Source organism: Cryptomeria japonica, chromosome 3 (assembly GCF_030272615.1).
Source record: "Cryptomeria japonica chromosome 3, Sugi_1.0, whole genome shotgun sequence".
NCBI lineage: Eukaryota > Viridiplantae > Streptophyta > Pinopsida > Cupressales > Cupressaceae > Cryptomeria > Cryptomeria japonica.
Window position 1 is genome coordinate 759,785,475 of NC_081407.1, and position 21,895 is coordinate 759,807,369.

The following is a 21,895-nucleotide window of genomic DNA, read 5'->3' on the forward strand; positions in this document are numbered from 1 at the left end:
GGTTACTCTCATTGGTAAGTTCTTGAGGCCAAGACCTAACATAGAGACTATATGTGAATGGGTTTCTATTCATTAGTCTATTATTGTTCATGTGGTAATGGGTCTTTCACATGGTTGTCTATTATTTTCATAAATTATTTGGAGGATAGTAAGAGGGTTCTTCTAGGAGGTCCTTGGTTCTCTTACAAGGTGTTCCTAAATTTGAAAAGATGGGTTGTTGGGTTTGATCCTTCCATGTTCAATTCACTTCCTATTTGGATCAAGCTCCCAGAATTCCCTTTGGAGTACTAGGATGACTATATTTTTCATGGAAATACTAAAGATTTTGGTTAGCTCAGTTTTATGGATGAGATCACTAAATCTAAATCAGGATATTGCTCTGCTAGATTTTGTGTTTGTGTGGAGGAGGGTTTTAGGTTGCCTAATTCCATAAAGCTGTCTTCTAGATTGAGAGTTTGAGATTAATATTTTCTTTTTGATCACTCTCATTTGTGTCATTTCCACTATATGGGAGTTTTCTCTATGAATTTCATCAATTCTCATGAGATCAATCCCTATAATGCAGTTTAGAAGTTAGTGAATGTTCTTCCTCAACTAGCTAGTTTGGTGTAGATTTCTTCATCTTTCTCCAAGGATCTTAATTATTTTTATTTCCCCTTTATGGTGCAAGGCCCTTTGTTGTCTCCTACTATTGGGTTCTCTTTGATAGGCATCATTAGGAAAAAGATTGACATTTTTCCCTTTGTCTTGGGTTCATCTTGTAAGGGTAAGAGAAATCTTGTTGTGGATCATTGGAGACATTCTTTGCAAAATTCTGTTACTTCTTCTCAACCTACTCCTCTCATGGGGTCGTGAATTGAGTTTGGATTCAAACGTCTGGGACTTTCCCATCTCCTTAAGGTTGCTTGTAGCCTTGTTCCCCTTATGTCCCTTCTTACGCTTTTTAGTTTGCCTTTTTATAGTTTTTAGCTTTTCTTTTTTGGGCAGCATGTGTTGGATTTAGACCTTCTCAATTTGGTTGGTTTTCTCACTCATGAGATCCCTCTGTGTTGCTTGGTAGGTTTATATGTAAAGGTTCGGGCCCTCTCCTACTTTATCTAATCAAAACAATCAATGAGGAGTAGAGAATATAGTAAAATTGGAGAGAAAAAGTCTACATAATAATAGAAAAGGTGCAGGATTACAGATTAGATATGTGTAGAGTAAAATCAATCTACAATCACATAATAAACCTAAGATCAATTAAGATTTTGTATACAATTTTTGACATTGACTGTTTCCAAATTATGTATTTTTTGATATGAAAGTGAGTAGAATCTACAGTGCAGCAATATTATCTGAATCATTAAGTATATTAATAAAATATCCATACACTTATACATTTAATTTCCTAAAATAGCATAAATTTACACACATTTTTTTTTTCAACTACTAATTTAAATTTATTTAATATAAACTAATATATAATAAATTGTTTAAATTTATTTAATTACTCTAAATTGAAAGGCTATTCTACGTTACAATGTCTCACATTCTTGTGAGTTTGTTATACTCTATTTTATATTAAATAAAATTCTTATAGGAGCAGTCAAATGTAAAAGGTTAATAATTCCCCATGCAAGTGAATATATTTAGTTGCGTCGTATGCAATTACACCAGGTGTGTTCATAGTTTCAAGAAACATTCGCATAAATTAGTTTTTTGAATTACTGGTATGAACATAAATTCAACTATTTCCTATCTATATATTGCAGTTCTTGTGAGATTTACCTAAGAAATGCTTTTAAGTTACAATCAAGAAAATATAAACAAACACTGGCTTGATGTTCTAACACTACGCTTCAAATTTGAGAAAAATATTATTTGATATTTTCCATATATTCGTCTTTAGTGATAACTAAGAAGCCTCATTCCGTGTGCTCATGCTTGCAAAGTAACAAAATTGAGGGAATCCTAAAAAATTGTCTATAATGCACACATTTGGTCTAACAGCTGGAACCTTTTCTGCAGGTGAGAACACTCGAACTTGCAGTGATAGAGCCCACAATAGAGGAAGGTCTTGCCGCCATACTCGATGCTTTAGCCCCTAATGTTGTGAAGAATGCTCCATTTAACATAAGATCTCCCACTGATCTCCAGTTGCCTTCTGTTGAATCTTGGTGCTTTGTAACTTGCACATTACCCATACTATAACTATACAACAACCATTGAATACCAAAGATATAAGAGACATGACTTGTACAGGTCTTTTACCTCCTTGTGGAAACGATAATCAGGAGCAAGGAATCTGTTGCCTTGGCTGTTAATGGTGGGGTTTGCACTTCCCCAGATTGCATACATTTCCCAATGGGTGTAATCATTGTTCACCACATGAAAGTATCTATGTCGACATCTGCATCATAACGATAATATCTTAAAGACTTGAGCAAATAAACTTCAGCAAGTTGTATATTCGTGGTCTTTGTGCAAGGAATACAATTTGTTACAAAATTTTATTCACACCTGGGCATACATTGAACAAGCCCTTATCCAAAGTGGTTGAAAGCAACTGTTACTTGCATTTTGACGTCCTTGATGTAGGCGTTGCTGTGTCCTAGGAGCATCACCTGGAAAAAGCCAATAAATATTGGACTTGAGAAACAGCATTCTATCGACAATTTAATAAATACTCACATTTTTTTCGTTCAAGTCTAGTAATAGGCTTTTAATACCCTACCCTAAAATCCTCGGATAAAAAATACAATTGTGAAACCTAATTTCAAAGAAAAGTATATTTATGGTAGACCAAAAAAGCAGTTTTGAGCACCTTGTCATGGTGAGTGAAAAAGCTGTTTGAAATGGTTATAGCAGTGGAACCCATGATGGCGTCGATCAATCCATCTGCGCAACTTGACAATGAACAGTGGTCAACCCAAATCGCGCTTGATCCAAAGATGGAAATCCCATCTCCATCACTCTTGGCTCTAAACCCATAATGTGTCGGGGAGCTCCTAACATTTGTATTTCCCGCAGGTTTACAGTCGTGGATATGAACTCCATGAATGATAATATTGGTCACATACTGAATTGTAATGCAAGCTCCATTTGCTATATGAACATTGGCACCTCTACCATCAATAGTCTTATAACTGTTCATGATAAGCTCCTCCTTGAGCTGAATAATCCAGAGAGGTTCGGTTTGAATAACAGCGTGCCGCAGAGTGCCAGGTCGAGGATTGACCGGGTCATCGTCATTTGGATCTGTAACTATATAATATCTTCCATTCTTACCTCCAATGGCGTTTTTGCCAAATCCGATGGCACAATCAGCCAGTCTCTTTCGGTTGTTAACCCAGTTAGGATCACAACGCCAACAGTCATCGATGGGGTTCCCCGTTTCGCACGAGCTCAGCTTTCTTTTCGAATTATTTAAACTCCTGCACAATAGTTCTTGAAGTAAATAATCTCAACTGTCTGTAATATATGCTAGCTATAAAAAAATGCTAGGACTTCGAAATTCTCTTAATTGAACTGACTTAAATATCTTTTCTGTAGTGAATTTTCTTTCATTGAATCTGTCTCAACGACGACAATTGTTAATTATCCAATGGCATGATGATATGGGTGATAGAAATTTGTTCTATAACTGCTACATACCAACTACAGTTACAAGAATAGTATTATATACAAAATCATCATGTGCAAAATCTGTAGCGAAGGGGGAATCTTGACCCCGCCGTTTGAAAATATGGTTGTATGCACGTTATCTCAGTGCGATTACTACGGTGGTAATGCACGTTTCTTAGAATGTTTACTCCGACGTTTTTCTGAATTGAGAGTTTCCTCCAAGTCCTTAACAATCGATGAGGAGTATAGAATCTAGCAAATCAAAGAGAAAAAGTATATATTGTGATAGATAAGGTTTAGAGTTACAAATTAGACATGCATAATATAAAATTAATCTTCAATCACATAATTAACTTAAGTTCAATTAAAATTTTGTATACAATCTTTGACAATGAAAATTTTCAAATCATCTATTTTTGATATAGAAGTGAGTGGACTATACACTGCATGAATATTATCTTCTACATTAGCGTAATAAGTAAATATCCATACCCTTAGGTTTCTTTAAAAAAATCAATTTACACCATTTATTTTTGTCAACTTTCAATCTGTTTAATCTAAATTAATATATTAAAAATTAATTATATTTATTTTTTAATTAACCAAAATGGAAAGGCGCCTCTACTCTAAAATATCTCACTTTCTATGAGTTAATTATACTCTATTTTATATTGAATAAAATAGTAATAGAGAAATGAAACTCGAAAGGTCAATACAAGTCTCATTAGAGTGAATTTATTTAGTTGTGTCGTGTGCAATTGTACAAGGCGTGTTAATAGTTAAAAAATAAACTCACACAAATTAGTTTTCTGAAATACTGGTATAGACATAAATTCAACTATTCACGTCTATATACCGCAATCCTTGTGAATCATAGCTTAAAAATTATTTTTAGTGGCAATCAAAATAATAAAAACTATATTCACTTAACGTTCCACCACTATGGTTCAAATTTCAGAATAAGATTACTAATATATTCCCCTTTAGTAATTAGTGATCGGAGTGCAGGTGAGAACACCTGAATTTGCAGTTATAGAGCCCACAATAGAGGAAGGTCTTGCTTCCATACTCAAAGCTTTGGCATAGTTTAAGGATGCTCCAACCCCTGATGCTGTGAAGAATGCCCCATTTAACATCAGATCTCCCACTGATCTCCAATTACCTTTTGTTGAATCTTTTTGCTTTGTCACTTGCACATTACCCATACCATAACTATTCTACATCCTTTGAATACCAAATACATAAGAGACATGAGTTGTAAGGATCTTTTACCTCCTTCTGGAATCGATTATGAGGAGCAAGGAATCTATTGCCTTGGTTGTTAATGGTGGGGTTTGCACTTCTTCCAATTGCATACATTTCCTAGTGGGTGTAATCATTGTTCACCACATGGAAGTATCCATGTCGGCATCTGCATCTGCATCATAACATCCATTTCTTAAACTTAAACAAATAAACGTCAGCAAGTTGTATCGTGTTCTTCGTAAAAGGAATACACAGTAGTTATAAAATTTTATTCAAACCTGGGCATACACTAAACAAGCCCTTCTCCAAAGTGGTTGAATGCAATTGTTACTTGCATTTTGATGTCTTGGGTATAGGCATCGTTGTGTCCAAGAAGCATCACCTACAAAAATAATATATATAGCTGACTTGAGAAATAGCACTCTATCAACAAGTTTATTAATACTAACATTTGTTTATGTTTCTGTCTAATACTTGCCTTTTAGTACCCTACTCTAAGATCCATGTCATAAAAGTATAATAGTGAAACCTTTTATAAATAAAGTAAATTTATGGCAGACCAAACAAGCAGTTTAAATCACCTTGTTATGGTGAGTGAAAAAGTTGTTTGAAATGGTTATAGCAGTGGCACCCATTATGGCATTGATCAGTCCATCTGCATAGCTTGACAGCGAACAGTGATCAACCCAAATTGCACTTCCTCCAAAGATATAAATTCCATCTCCATCACTCCTGATTTTGTACCCATAATGAGTCGGGGAGCTCCTCACATTTTTCTTTCCTGCAGGCTTATAGTCATGGATATGGATGCCATGTATGATGATATTGGTCACATATTGTATTGTAATGCAAGGTCCATTTGCTATCTAAATATTGGCGCCTCTACCATCGATTGTCTTGTAATTGTTCATGATAAGCTCCTCCTTGAGCTAAATAACCATATCTCTTTGGAAAATAATCTAGCGAGGCTCGGTTTGAATAACAGTGTGTTGCAGAGTGCCAGGTCGAGGATTGACCGGGTCATCGTTGTTTGGATCCATAACTATATTAAATCTCCCATTCTTACCTCTGATGGCATTTTTGTCGAATCTGATAGTACAGTTGGCTAGTCTCTTTCTGTTATTAACCCAGTAGGGATCACAATGCCAACAATCGCCAATGGGGTTCCCCATTCTGCACGAGCTTAGTAGTTCTTGAAATTTGTAAATAATCTCAAGTGTCTGGAACATATGCTAGCTATAAAAAATGCTAGAACTTTGAAGTTTTATTAATTGAACTGACTTAAATATATTTCCTTTGGTGAATTTATCTTATATTGAATCTATCTCAACAACGTCAATTATTAACTATCCGATGACATGATGATATGGCGAAAATAAATTTTGTCTATAACAGCTACATGCCAAGTATAGATAAATGAATAATAGTATAGAACATACAGTAAAGAAATTTCGAGCAGCAACATAAGAATGAATAGAACGTAATATAATAAACTTTGCAATTTAGCATTTCATATTAATGTACTAAATGGAGTAAGACATCACATTTCATTTCCATACCATGTTTAATAAATTATCTAAAGCATCTAAAACACAACATGCTTGCCATTCTACAATCTCAGCTACAAGCTCCGGTTTCTTTTAGTAGTCTTGTGTCTTTCTTGAGGAATGAAGGGATCAATGAATCCTTTATCTGGTCATATCTTTTGAGCTCCTTACAGGCTTATCATGAAACTTTTTTGTTGTTGCATCTATTTGTCTATCTTCTTCATGCTACTGATAGTTACATTTGTAATCTTTTCATGCACCTCTTTATTGTTTCTTCCCTTTGTTTTGAGCATTACATCTAAAATAGTCAAAGGTCTCATTTTTTATTTCAACTTTTTTGTTAAGCACCTTAATTTCATTTCTTACCTCTTCTACTCATCAAAATCCTTCCTAGTCCCAACATATATTATCCAAAAGTTCTTGACATTTGCCAACATTTTTTTAAATCTCAATTTCACTAATTCTATGACCATGTTAGATTTAGATGTCTTTAACTCCATGCTTAGTTGTTTTTCTCTTTCTCTAAGCTTCTCAGTCTCTCTTTTCAAATGATTTTTTTCTATAGAGACTTCTAAGAGTGATCTCTAGAATAATTGGATGCATCAACTGATGGCAATGGGAGAGGCCTTGAAGAAGATCCTAACTTATCCCTTAGCTACATATTTTCTTCTCTCAAATATTAATTATTTGCCTTGCACCATGTGTTTTACTTTATTAATTTTTCCACATGAGCTTTAGTAAAATTTGTTGCATTAATTATCAAGTTATCTGCATCCACTAGATTTGTGTCCTTAATTATTTGGACAAGAAGTTGTCCATAAATATTACTTGGATCATATATTGTTAGTGGCCTTTTTCGTATTTGGTATAAAGGACATACAAATAGAGATTTATCATCAATATTAAATCTTGATCTAGTCAAAATTTAATCAGCAACATATGCATTTAGTTTGACCCAGATATTCCATTTGGATCTCAAATTATCAAATACTATGGCTGCATTAGTTATCCATCCAGGTAAAATTGAAACCCCTTCCCCTTGCAGAAATCTTCTTCCCTTATCAAGGGTGATGTCTTTCATCTCTTCATCCATCTTTTCCCTTAACTCTTTAAATATTTATGGATGTTGCTTTGGCCTAATTTCCTTAACACGCACCCTTGTTTGTCGTCCTTTATCTCTTGCTCTCTTTTTGATTGGTAATGGTTAGAATTTGAAAACTTTATTCCTAGAAGAAACCCTAACACAACCTAACCAATTTTCTAGCAATGAAACTAATAGTAGCAAGAAATCTAAAGGAGATAGGCTAGAGTTTTTTTCTCAAAGGGTTTAGACTACAATTGTAGTCTAATAACCCTAAAGTTACTTCTATAGAAGTAATTTTGAAATTTATTTTGGATCTATTTTAGGTACTTGAATAGAAAGAAAACATAATACACAATATTGGGCTTGACAACCAAGTATCCTATATTTATATCTCAATGCATTAATTGCAGTCCATTATAACTCCTTATACTTTGTATCTTCTATTTGTCCTTCCCATAACTCTTCTCTCCTTATAGCATGTATTAGGTTATGAATATTTATCTTGTAGCTACTTTAGCTCTTCAAATTTATATAATCATTATTATAATCATATATAGCTATTTAGATTGTCCTATGGGTTATAAGAACATATCAAAGTTATCTTGGATGTCATCCAAGACATAAGTAAGGTGCATATAGGAGGTATAGGTTACTTATTATCATCATGTGAAGTAGTATGTTCTTGTTAAAGCATGTTGGAGCTATCCAAATCCAAGTTGTTTTAGGTGGTTGTCCCCTTATAAAGGAATATAGTTATAAAATATTTTCACCATAATTAATATTTTATTTTTATATTTTAATTTCTTTAATCTCTTTATACTACCATTCTCATAAATTACATCCAAACCTTTTGTTTCACCTTCAAGTATAATTATCTTGGCCTTTGGTTATCATTGCATTGTAGAATTAACACTCCCATCTAGTTGCTCAACTATAGAAGAATACCCAATCTCTCTCAAGATCATATTCTAGCTATATAATAAATTTCACATTATGTCAATTATAACTTGTATTATTTTATCTTTACCATAACTAAAAAATATACACTTTACTACTTTATATTACAATTTTGACCTCTTCTTTATTAGCACACAAGTACATATGCATCACAACCAAATACTAAAGGATATTTAATTGTTCTCCTTCCTCTTATCCAAACCACAATGTTGGTTTCATTAATAATTGCTAATATATGGGACCCACTAATAAAGTAGCATGTAGTACTAATCACCTCTCCCTATTCTAAACTAGCCCCCACTAAACATACTTATCATCCTTTCCCTTAGCAAATTACTCATTTCCTCTACAACTCTATGTTTTCAGAAGTCTATGGAGCTGTAATATTACATTTAATATCATTCCTTTCTATTGAATCTATCAAATTTTATTTATAAATAAATTATTTACCATTATTTATTTTCAATGGTTTGATCGTTTTACTTGCCTAATTTTCTAAAAGATCCTTACACTCTTCAAATTTAATGAAGACCTTGGATTGATTCTTTATAAAATAGACCCACATCTTGATTGAGATATCATCAATTAAAGTAAAATAATACATGGTCTTTTCCAATCAAGAATGTCTACAAGACTTGACACATCACTATGAATAACATAAAAAATCACACTAGACTTATGTAATGTGAATAAAGTTGAACATTTTTTTTTTTCAATAAATTTTATATTCACAATAGTTTGAATCAAGAAAATAATTAGTTAACTCTTATACAAGATTTGTGTTTTAATTCCTAAGACCCTTTACACCAATGTGGCCCATGTGGCCATGCCACAACATATTCCTCTTAGCTGGTAGCTTTGTTTCTAAGGTGAGAACATGTGAACCCATGCAACATTCAACCTTACTAGAAGTCTTTGACATGTGTGTTGTTACTACAATTTGTAAATTCCCTTTTCTACAATTATTAATCTTGTAAGCATATATTAAGAGGTATCACTAAACTAATATGGGTGCTAACATAAAGGTGGAAAAGAGTTCTAAACCAAAGTCCCTTTGTCAACAACATCACTCAATGATCACTAATTAGACACTCACATCATTTATATTACTACTAGCTAATACATCTTGTGCCAAACTTGGAATGTGCAAAGCTCCCAAAATAAATTGTATCCTCCTATCAAAAGATCTAATATTGACTCAACTATGCACAATAATACTTAGAAACGATTTGACACTGAGAAAGATCTTTCTACCATGAAATTTCTCTTTGACCTGGATGGTGGGCCGGATGTCATGGGTTCCTTCACGATCCTACTGCCGTCCCTTTTCCCCTTTCTCTGCTCTATGCTTTGCTAGAGTGGTTGGTGGTTTCAAACCAGAGAGGGAGCTGCAAGGGTTTCAGGGCAATGGTGTTTGCCTGGCATTCTTTGCCTACCGTCAACCATAAATCATTTTGTCATTTGGTGGATTATGGTGATGATGGCTCCCCGCAGTGTTTCTGGGGTTCCCTGCAATGATGTGTCCCGAGATGATCTCGAGGCTAGAGAAGCCCCTTTCTATTCTTTTTCTCTCCTCCTTGTTGAGGTTTTGGCTTCCAATGTTTTGGGACTTAGGGTTTTTTTCCCGGTGCTGCTCTTTTTTCTACCAAGGAGGAGATGTTCTTTTTGGAACTTTGGCTCAAGGCCCTGAGGGTGGGAGTGTTTTATACTCCCTCAATCTTTGTTGAAGTTTTGTTGAGGGGTTTTTCTCTTCAACCCAGTCATACTTTTGTTTGCAAATTCTATTGGTACACCCTATCTATGCAGCCTGGGTTTTTCTCTAGCTTGCCTTATTAAGGTGGCCCTTCCTTATTCAAAGGTGAAGAAGGACGGTGTTGGAGACAACTTCTCTCCTATAGAGGTGGAGTTGAGTTCTTCCATGGAGGTTGGGTGGTGCTAGTGGATGGCTGGTGTTGACCTCTTTCTAGACTGCTGAGGTTCTAAAGGAGATCTTTCTCCTGGAGCTTTCGGTTATGGGGGCCTGCCAAAAGCCTTTGTTTCAGCTAAGCGAAATGGGTTTTTTCTTAGGTTTTTGGACTTTGTTCTTCAATTGGAAGTTGTTCTTCTTGCTGGGTTTGCCCTGGTGGTTATGAGTGCTACTACTAAACCCATCTCTTCAGGTTGTGGGACCCTGCTTTTTCTTGAGGCAGACAATTTTTTGGTTGATGGATCCACACTTTCAAGCTCTCTTTTGTCTTCTCCTATAGATGTGGAGTTTTCAGTGTTACTTGTTTGATTGGAAGTTGTTATTTTAAGGCCTCTATTTCAATCCAAGGTGGTTGAGGGAGCCACTTCAAAACCCTTTTTTGTGGTTTTAGGAACCATTTCAAAACCCAGGTCTAAGGTTAAGGAAGCCTTTGAAAATCTCCTTGTTTCTTTTCAACATGTTTTGTCTTTTATGTTTAATCTTGTCTCGTTGGAAGTTGATAGTTTTGAAGGGCCCAATTTAGGTAGTGTTTGTTTTTAGTTATGGCCTAGGTTGGTTTTTTTGTGTCTGGAGTCTTTATCTCAGGTTAAGGGAGCTGTGAATATCCTTGTTGTTTAGCTAAGGGTGCTTGTTAACCCTCATCACTATTTCTCAAGGTTAAGGTTGTAGCCTTTTCGGTGTGGCAAATTTTTTTTGTCTTCATCATATCTTAAATGTCTGGCTGGCTCTTTCTGCCTATGGTAGTGCTGGTGTTCGACTAGCTTTTGTCAGCTCAGCTGTGTTAGGGCTGCTAGTTTTCATGGTTTGAATCCTGGGGAAGTGTTGTTTTATGGGTTCCAGATCCTGGTAAAATCTGAGGGTTTCGAGTCCCTTCAAACCTTGTTGTAAGGGGTTTCGGGTCCCCTGAAAACCTGTTTTCCCATAATCAAAAATATGGTATCAAAGCTTGGTGTCTAGTACAGTTCATTTTATTATATGATTTTTTGAGAGATTTTAGACTAATAGGTAGCTATATTTTTTACAAAATCTATTATTCTCGTCTCCTAAATCCATGGATGAGTTAGAGAATCGAGACAATTTAAAGGAAAACTAAGCATCTATATACTCTAGTTTGCATATTTATGTTCCTATGAGATTTGGTTGATTGTAGCATTTTGGTAATATTGGAAGTTTTTTCAGCATTTCCAAAGCATCCAAAAGGTCTGAGAAAGTCATAATTGACTTTTATTTCACCAAAATCAAAGATTAGGGGACAAAGTTACAAATCAAAGTTACAAATTTGAAATCTTTTATGGAACTATTTTTTAATTTTGTATTAGAAACTCATCTTCCTCTCAATGGAAAGAAAAAAAAATAACTAGGTTCTATTCGTACACTAAAAAAAACCTATCTAGTATATTTGCATATATTTCACAAATTTTGTATAAATTACATCAAAAGTAGATATATTTGTCAGAAGAGTTGTTCTCGTATGACAAATTTACCATTTTAAGAAAAATGCATAATTTTTTCCTTGAGTGTTAGAATTTGGCAAAATAATACTTGAAACAAAGTTGTAAATAATTGTCGTGCTCTGTGAAGTGTACTTGTACCTGCAAACACAATGCACTCAATAAATCATTACAAGCATGGCTAGAAGATTTAAATCAAAGAAAGACAAAACCATAGCTAATCGACTTATTGCCTCCTAGTAAATGCGAGAATGAAAATGCTCTCAAATCTGATTATGCAAATTCCAGTGACTTGACTACACTTGGAGGATTTGAATGCTGAAAATGCATGATCTAGAAAGAATAGCATGATTAAGCTACATGAATGATTGATCTAGCATGATTAAGCTAAGATTTAAGCTAAAATTGATCATGATAACATTGCTAAAACTGATAAACTATAAGCTAGATGCCTATAGTAACAATGCATAAGATGAGAATGAGATGGGATCAAATGATATGAAATTGGCACATGAAATTGGGACCATCGATATTGGGACCCTCTGAGCTCCAAAATGAGCTCTATTAATAGGATTTACAAGGCTATGGGTGATGTGGCAAGAATCAATGGTCAATATTGATTTGAAGATAGCAATGGTTAAATTGGAGGAGGATAGAAAAGGGGGTTGGATTAAAGGGAAAATTTGTCATCTCTATGGTGACAAGTGTCAAGAGGCTTCTAGAAGGGTTGGATGAAAGGGAACACTTAGTGACAAGTGTCACAAAGTTCTAGAAGATGTTGCATGAAAGGGGACACGGTGGTAGGTAGAATGGGTTAGGTTTAGGAGTGGTAGAAGTTAGGAGAATTTGAATTTAAAAATTCAAATAATATGAAAAGGGATAATTAATCTCAACAACTAATGGATTTGATTTGTTTTAATTAATTAGGATTTAGAAGAAATGAATTTCGATGGAGGGAATTAATTAATTTGAATTAATTAATTAAAGGGGTGAAATGAACCTATTTAATAAATCCTTAGATTTATTAATAAGTAGATGAAAGGGGAAATTTAATCAAATTACTTATTGAATTCAATTAAATTAGGAAGGAGGATTAATTAAATAATTGCTTATTTAATTAATTATCTTCAGACCATTTTTAGGTGTATACAACAATAACTTTCCATCCATATGATTATTAGCTCCTTGGTGTTGGCTCTTTCCCTAAGTCTATGCTAGGCTTCTACTGTGATGCTCCCTCCTCTAATGTTTGACTATGTAGGGACTTTCTTTCTAGTCCATTTGTGGATAATGTCACTATGCGTGTGAGTGTCTCTGATGTCCTTCCTTCTAACTCTCCTCTAGATGTTGCACGTGTCTTTAATGTCCCTCTGACCACCTCTCCTCTAGATGGTGTTATTCCCCCTACTTCCTCTCTCTCTTTGTTGGTGGAGGACTTTAGGTGCCCTTGAACTATCCCCTTCTGATGCTATCATTGCTAAAGATTAAGTTTTTCTCCATGACTTTTGTCAGGTAGATCTTTAGAGGATGGCTCTCCACTAACTATACTCGGTGTTTGAAGCCTCTTCCTCTGGTCCTGCAATGCCTTTTCCCTTCTATCCCTAGTCAAAGGGTGGATAAGGCATTTTATAGGTTACAGGTTACTCTCATTGGTAAGTTCTTGAGGCCAAGACCTAACATAGAGACTATATATGAATGGGTTTATATTCATTAGTCTATTGTTGTTCATGTGGTAATAGGTCTTTCACATGGTTGTCTATTATTTTCATAAATTATTTGGAGGATAGTAAGAGGGTTCTTCTAGGAGGTCCTTGGTTCTCTTACAAGGTGTTCCTAAATTTGAAAAGATGGGTTGTTGGGTTTGATGTAGGTTTCTTCTTCTTCCTCCAAGGATCTTAATTATTTTTATTTCCCCTCTATGGTGCAAGGCCCTTTGTTGTCTTCTACTTTTGGGTTCTCTTTGATATGCATCATTAGGAAAAAGGTTGACATTTTTCCCTCTGTCTTGGGTTCATCTTGTAAGGGTAAGAGAAATCTTGTAGCCTTGTTCCCCTTATGTCCCTACTTTGCCTTGCTAGTTTGCCTTTTTATAGTTTTTAGCTTTTCCTTTTTTGGGCAGCATGTGTTGGATTTAGACCTTCTCAATTTTGTTGGTTTTCTCACTCCTTATGAGATCCCTCTGTGTTGCTTGGTAGGTTTATATGTAGAGGTTTGGGCTCTCTCCTACTTTATCTAATCAAAACAATCAATGAGTAATAGAGAATATAGTAAAATCAGAGAGAAAAAGTGTACATAATAATAGAAAAGGTGCAGGATTACAAATTAGATATGTGTAGTGTAAAATCAATCTACAATCACATAATAAACCTAAGATCAATTAAGATTTTGTATAGAATTTTTGACATTGACTGTTTCCAAATTATTTCTTCTTTGATATGAAAGTGAGTAGAAACTATAGCGCACCAATATTATCTTAATCATTAAGTATATTAATAAAATATCCATACCCTTATACATTTAATTTCCTAAAATAGCATCAATTTACACAATTTATATTTTTCAACTACTAATTTAATTTATTTAATCTAAACTAATATAAAATAAAATGATTATATCTATTTAATTAACCTAAATTGAAAGGCTATTCTATGTTACAATGTCTCACATTCTTGTGAGTTCATTATACTCTATTTTATATTCAATAAAATTTTTATAGGAGCAGTCAATTAGTTTTTGGAATTACTGGTATGAACATAAATTCAACTATTTCCTATCTATATATTGCAGTTCTTGTGAGATTTACCTATGAAATGCTTTTAAGTGACAATTGAGATAATATAAACAAACACTGGCTTGCCATTCTACCACTACGCTTCAAATTGGAGAAAAATATTATTAGATATTTTCCATATATTCGTCTTTAGTGAAAGATGACAGGAGAGTGTTGGCAAACAAAACTAAAATAACTAAGAAGCCTCATTCCTGTGTGCTCATGCTTGCAAAGTAACAAAATTGAGGGATTCCTAAGAATTTGTCTATAATGCATGCATTTGGTCTAACAACTGGAACCTTTTCTACAGGTGAGAACACCCGAACTTGCTGTGATAGAGCCCACAATAGAGGAACATTAGTGATAGAGCCCCTGATGTTGTGAACAATGCCCCATTTGACATAAGATCTCCCACTGATCTCCACTTGCCTTCATTTGAATCTTGGTGCTTTGTAACCTGCACATTACCCATACTATAACTATACTACAACTGTTGAATACTAAAGATATAAGAGACATGAGTTGTATAGGTCTTCTACCTCCTTGTGGAATAGATAGTCAGGAGCAAGGAATCTGTTGCCTTGGCTGTTAATGGTGGGGTTTGCACTTCCCCCGATTGCATACATTTCCTAGTGGATGTAATCATTGTTCACCACATGAAAGTATCCATGTCGACATCTGCATCATAATGTTAATATCTTAAAGACTTGAGCAAATAAACTTCAGCAAGTTGTATATTCGTGGTCTTTGTGCAAGGAATACAATTTGTTACAAAATTCTATTCACACCTAGGCATATGTTGAACAAGCCCTTCTCCAAAGTGGTTGAAAGCAACTGTTACTTGCATTTTGACGTCCTTGGTGTAGGCGTCGGTGTGTCCCAGGAGCATCACCTCGAAAAAGCCAATAAATATTGGGCTTGAGAAATAGCGTTCTATCGACAATTTAATAAATACTCACATTTTTTTCGTTCAAGTCTAGTAATAGGCTTTTAATACCCTACCCTAAAATCCTCGGATAAAAAATACAATTGTGAAACCTAATTTCAAAGAAAAGTATATTTATGGTAGACCAAAAAAGTAGTTTTGAGCACCTTGTCATGGTGAGTGAAAAAGCTGTTTGAAATGGTTATAGCAGTGGAACCCATGATGGCGTCGATCAATCCATCTGCGCAACTTGACAATGAACAGTGGTCAACCCAAATTGCGCTTGATCCAAAGATGGAAATCCCATCTCCATCACTCTTGGTTCTAAACCCATAATGTGTCGGGGAGCTCCTAACATTTGTATTTCCCGCAGGTTTACAGTCGTGGATATGAACTCCATGAATGATAATATTGATCACATACTGAATTGTAATGCAAGCTCCATTTGCTATATGAACATTGGCACCTCTACCATGAATAGCCTTATAACTGTTCTTGATAAGCTCCTACTTGAGCTGAATAACCATATCTCTTTGGAAAATAATCCAGAGAGGTTCGGTTTGAATAACAGCGTGCCGCAGAGTGCCAGGTCGAGGATTGACCGGGTCATCGTCATTTGGATCTGTAACTATATAATATCTTCCATTCTTACCTCCAATGGCGTTTTTGCCAAATCCGATGGCACAATCAGCCAGTCTCTTTCGGTTGTTAACCCAGTTAGGATCACAACGCCAACAGTCATCGATGGGGTTCCCCGTTTCGCACGAGCTCAGCTTTCTTTTCGAATTATTTAAACTCCTGCACAATAGTTCTTGAAGTAAATAATCTCAACTGTCTATAATATATGCTAGCTATAAAAAAATGCTAGGACTTTGAAATTCTTTTAATTGAACTGACTTAAATATCTTTTCTGTAGTGAATTTTCTTTCATTGAATCTGTCTCAACGACGACAATTGTTAATTATCCAATGGCATGATGATATGGGTGATAGAAATTTGTTCTAAAACTGCTGCATACCAGCTACAGTTACAAGAATAGTATTATAGAAATTACAGTGAAGAAAACGTCGAGGAACAGCATAAGAATAAATAGAGCATTTATAATAAACGTTGTCATTTAGGATTTCATACTAATGTACTAAATTCAATAAGATATTGGATTTCATTTCTATACTACCATAAATAAATTCTCTAAAATGTCTAAATCATCTGAAAGGCGAGATGGTTACCTTTTTACCATTTGAACTACAAGCTCCGGCTTCTCAACATAGTATTTATCACTATTCTCAGCCTTAGTCATATTGAAGGGGGTTCTTATTGATTCCACCATTACTAACTTGAAGAAAAAGACAGCAAGAAAAAGAAACAATGGCTGTTAGGCTTGTCTGCTCGCCATTTTGGATAGGAGAAAACCTGCAATGGTTGTATTACATGCTATGGCTTTGGGCTATCTTATATACAAAATCGTCATCTGCAAAATCTGTAGCGAACGGGGAATCTTGACCCCGACGTTTGAAAAATAATCATATAGCATAAAATACACATTATTCTAAAACATTTAAAATAACATGTTCAAATATATTAGAATGGAAACATGATGTCTAAGTACAAAAGCCATTGACAAGCCGTATCATAAGGAAACAATTTCCTTTACATAACATCAAAAGGTCAATTACAAAGAGTACAAAAATAAAGTTAACCCTAACAGGAACTCTCGACACATTACCTCCAATAAGAACACATTGGGTGAGAGCATCATCGAAGAACTTATCTACCCAACCACAAATCTTTACGCTCCCCTCAAACTCTTCTTGGCATGAAGAATACATGGCCCAACACAAAGATGTCGAGAATTCTTAAACAAGTAGGAGTGATGGAATCTATGTAGCATGACTCTCTCTCTCTCTCTCTCTCTCTCTCTCTCTCTCTCTCTCTCTCTCTCTCTCTCTCTCTCTCTCTCTCTATGTTTGTGTGTGTGTGTGTGCACGCGTGCGCACACACTTATATAACAATATTATGATATGGCAAAGAGGTTGAGTTCGGAATGATCAAAAGTAGTAGCATGGTCTTATATTAAAATTTGATAAAACATGTTTTTCCCAATGCATCTTTTTAAGTCCTTTGTTGATAGATATATAGAGGTTGATACTCAATCCTTCTATGGTTCTCCGTGTTTAGCACCATCCATTTACACAAACAATAATTGAATGCACAAGTATACAAAGTAGTCATATGAAAATAGAAGCATCTAACAAGTATTATCTTCTTGATAATAAAATTCAGCATAAAAACTGATTTCAAACACATTAGTACATAAGAATACCAATAACATGATCTTGAGAGTATAAAACTCACACAGGCACATGTATAAGAGTACAAAAGAAAAGGTAACTATCAATCTATCTAATTAACCTGATATCATGGAAGACATATTAAATGCTAATTCATTCTTAAATCTTCTAAATGATATACTTAACAACTAATTCATGAGTTATTATATGATGCATAAATTCACTAACATTATATCATTAAGATGTTATAAATTGATAAGAAATGATTATCATAAATAACTTAGTTCCATTCATTAAATCTAATTGGATCAAATATTTTGATAATAGAAGATTTTTTCTATCCTAAAATAAACTTTCTATCTTAGATTTGATTATAATATTCAATATCATATTCATGTAATCACTCCTTTGATTAAAAGGTGTTGTCATGATCAAACAATCACAATATAAGATCAAATCCATTTAATATTTATATATATAGTCATAAAATTTAGAGATGGTTAATCATTTAATGGTAAGGAACTATCATCTGGTCAAGAAACTATACAAACATGTCAACATGGCATTAATATGAAATTCCACTCTTATCCTTTACATTTTAAAAAACAAACTATGATATTATCATTAAATTTTTCACTAAGTTAGAGTTCAATATTCAACAATCACAAAATAAAAACAAAATTTATTATTTCTATATGGTAAGGGATAAGGGCTTACATCTTACCCTTGACCCAAGAGTTCATTTCTCTTGTAGTACCCCTACTCATTTGAACTCATTGGACTTATATTTTATTATTGGTTGTTTTCAGTGGATACATTACCATGATTGGTTTTCAGACTTATATGACATTATTTCATGCTTTATCTAGATTTGAGATGCATAATTTATTTCCAGTATTTCAATAGTTTTGATTTATGGCATTTTTTGGATTATTGCTATGTACTGACACTTTACTTTATCTATGCAATGTGGAATTATATGTTGTGTGTCTACGAGTGTATTGGATGCAAGGGGACAATTTTCCTTCACTCATTTCGGTAAGACAAGGAACGTCGCGATTCTCTTTCATCGGTGTGTATGCTGTGTTTTCTATATTGTATATATGCATGTGTGGTTCGGTGATGTAGGATATTGCAGGTACAAGTACCAGGTAGGCATGGGGTATCATCTCCACCTGCCTTCACAGGTTTGACCGTGCTTTATATTTTTCGATGGAAGTGGAGGAGATAGTAGTTGACCCTATTTTATTCAGTTACACTCGTGTGAGTGTTGTCAGTTCGCCATCCTGTCACTTTGTTCGGCCTTCGTATTTTGTTGTTTGATTTTTTGTGAGTATTTACTTGAGGTTTGCTCAAGTTGTGTGTTTAGTGATTTTAATTATTGCATGTTACATTTTATTTCTCTTTGAAGGGTGAAAAATTGTTAATAATGTGAATTAAATAGTGACTCTATGATTTAACGTTCTACGTGTAGAAGTAGGTAAATTATTGAAACTATATTTAATGTTTGGTTTTCAAAATTATACTATAGTTGTACGTATTTTAAATAATAGGAATCGATCATAAACTTATATATATTCAAAGGTGAATATAGTTTATGACTAATTATATTGATTATTTTAATGTGATTTATTATAAGTTGAAATTTTGAATTTTACGACCTAACGTACCATATATAGAAAGATTTATTGTCTTTTGAATAAGAAAATGTATCTTTATTAATGACCGTTTTTATATTGATGCGAGTTAAATATATTTGGTAGTTAATAACTTTGATTTTATCAAACACACATATTTTCGCATATATATTTTAAGGTGATTTTGTAAATATTGCGATTATTCTCTTATGCTATAAAAATATTCATAAAACATGTTTATGTATATGCTCATGGTTATGAATATGAGCATATACGTGAATTATGATTATATATTATAACTTTAAAACGTCTAAGTTTAAAGGTTACATTGTAAATTATAGATAGTCGCATGTTATATAAAAGGTGGCGGGTTTTATTAGATAAGCGACATGTTACATGACCATTAGGGTGGCCAAACTAAACAAAAACTATCGATTAACTTAGAGCTAAGAACAACGAGTACTAGGAGTCGATATGTGGCAATATACCAACACGTAGGCAAAACCAGTAGTTGAATGCAGAATTAGTTGGTGGAGCAATGGAGTTTAATGCTAAGTAAACCACATTGCAAGAGACGTAAACCACGTGCAGCCACTCAAACTTTATGGCAGTTGGAAAGTTAACGTGGAAAGTATAGAAATGGAGGGAGTCGACACCACCGATTACCCCCCCTCCCCCCAAACCACGGTGAAATGACAGAGAAGTTGATTAAACCAGTAGACTAGCAAACCACGACTGGTAGTAAATGACAGAGGAACCATAGCAAGTGGTTGTCCTGGCACCCCATGACCCACGTTAAATCTATAGATTTGGGTTGGTTGACCTAGGCACCACGACTCACGGTGAAACATGGCGGAGACTTGGCAGTGATACCGACAAACCTGCACTTGACAAACACTAAAGTGTTTGAAAGCAAACCAAACTCTGCGTGGCAATGACGGTAATGTAACTTCTCCATCCAAACAGATCGCGAGGTATGTGGATCTGCATTCGATATCTAGCACTTATTGTTAAGCCAACCATAATTGAGTCATAGAAGATAGGTAGACATGGAGTAGAGGTGAGCAGTTCTGTTAATTGTTTAAAATAATCGATGCATAGCGCCAAGATTATAGCAACCAATTTAGAATGAGAACGGTATAAATAATAGTGAAAGCTCGAGGAAAAAGGGAGAAAATAGCCGAGGAGCATTTTAGAGCATAGATAGAAGGAGAATAGAAGATTTGTGAGAGAACTCTTGAGCCATCAAGGAAGAAGAAGGTCAAATTAGAGGAGGCACGAAGGAGTTCATTCCAAGCCAATTTCAAGCGTAAAGAGGTAGGTTCTTTATTTAATTTTGGTTATTATTTAAGGAAGTGTGAAATTGGGAGTTTTAAATATAGGTTGTTTATTGAAAATGTATTATTAATCATTTGAAATAGATGAATGGATAATCTATAATTATGGACTTAACAACTATGGTGGTTGGTGTTGACTAATGAATTTATTTCTTTACGTTTAATGTTATAACTTAATAAAGTTTAAGCTTTAATAACATCTCTACACCTCTTACTTAAATTCTCTTAATAACTACTTGCATTCTTATATAGATATATGCTACTCTATGTATTTATTAATATATAAATAAATATCTATTTTATTGATCTACTACTAATCTAATTATAAATAAATGGTAATAATCAATGGATGGATTTAGTCAAGCTAAGGATTATTGGGTATACTCTTGGGTTGACCTAAGCAAATCCATGAGTAATAATATGCTAATGATTATAATTAAAGTGTGAGTTAATATATTCAATTACAGTTTATTAATAGCTGAATTTTAATACAAAAATATCATTATAAATTACTGACAAAGAATTATTACAAAGGAAAAGTATTTATGAAATTCAAAACTTATAAATTCAAATTTTTAATCTATCCAAAATAACCAATAAACTTTTACATTGTTAGACAATATAGGATAACTTGTTACTGCTACAAGGACTTGACTTTTGTCTTGAACAAAGATGCATTATGAATAAAGGAATATTGCACAAAGTGACATAAATAGAAGGTCATATCCAAGGAAATCTAGATAGTTCTTTTGAATGAAAATAAAAGAAATAGTGGTTATTGTTCTTAATAGAATGCATATATTATGTGCGTTAATCACACATAGATACTAAGAGAATCGTAATCAGTAGACACCAATTCCAAATTAATTACCCTTGATAACTTCTCCAAACATCATAGAAACTGATAAGATAAGATAAGAGGACATCAACACAAAATAATACTAGATTTATGTAGAAACTAAAGGGGAAAACCATGGTGAGAAAAGATGCTTGGATCTAATATCCAAATCTAGCCTCATAAACTAAATAATAAACTTACAATATTTTGTATGCATCAACCCATAGGAGACACCATTCCT

At 34.0% G+C, this 21,895-nt stretch overlaps 3 pseudogenes; all 3 read right to left on the reverse strand.

The window, feature by feature from the left end:
* Window positions 1–1,985: 1,985 nt before the first annotated feature.
* Window positions 1,986–4,133, reverse strand: LOC131058131 (probable pectate lyase 18; annotated as a pseudogene).
* A 456-nt stretch (window positions 4,134–4,589) lies between these two features.
* Window positions 4,590–6,023, reverse strand: LOC131058130 (probable pectate lyase 18; annotated as a pseudogene).
* An 8,907-nt stretch (window positions 6,024–14,930) lies between these two features.
* Window positions 14,931–16,881, reverse strand: LOC131058129 (probable pectate lyase 8; annotated as a pseudogene).
* Between the last annotated feature and the right edge of the window lie 5,014 nt (window positions 16,882–21,895).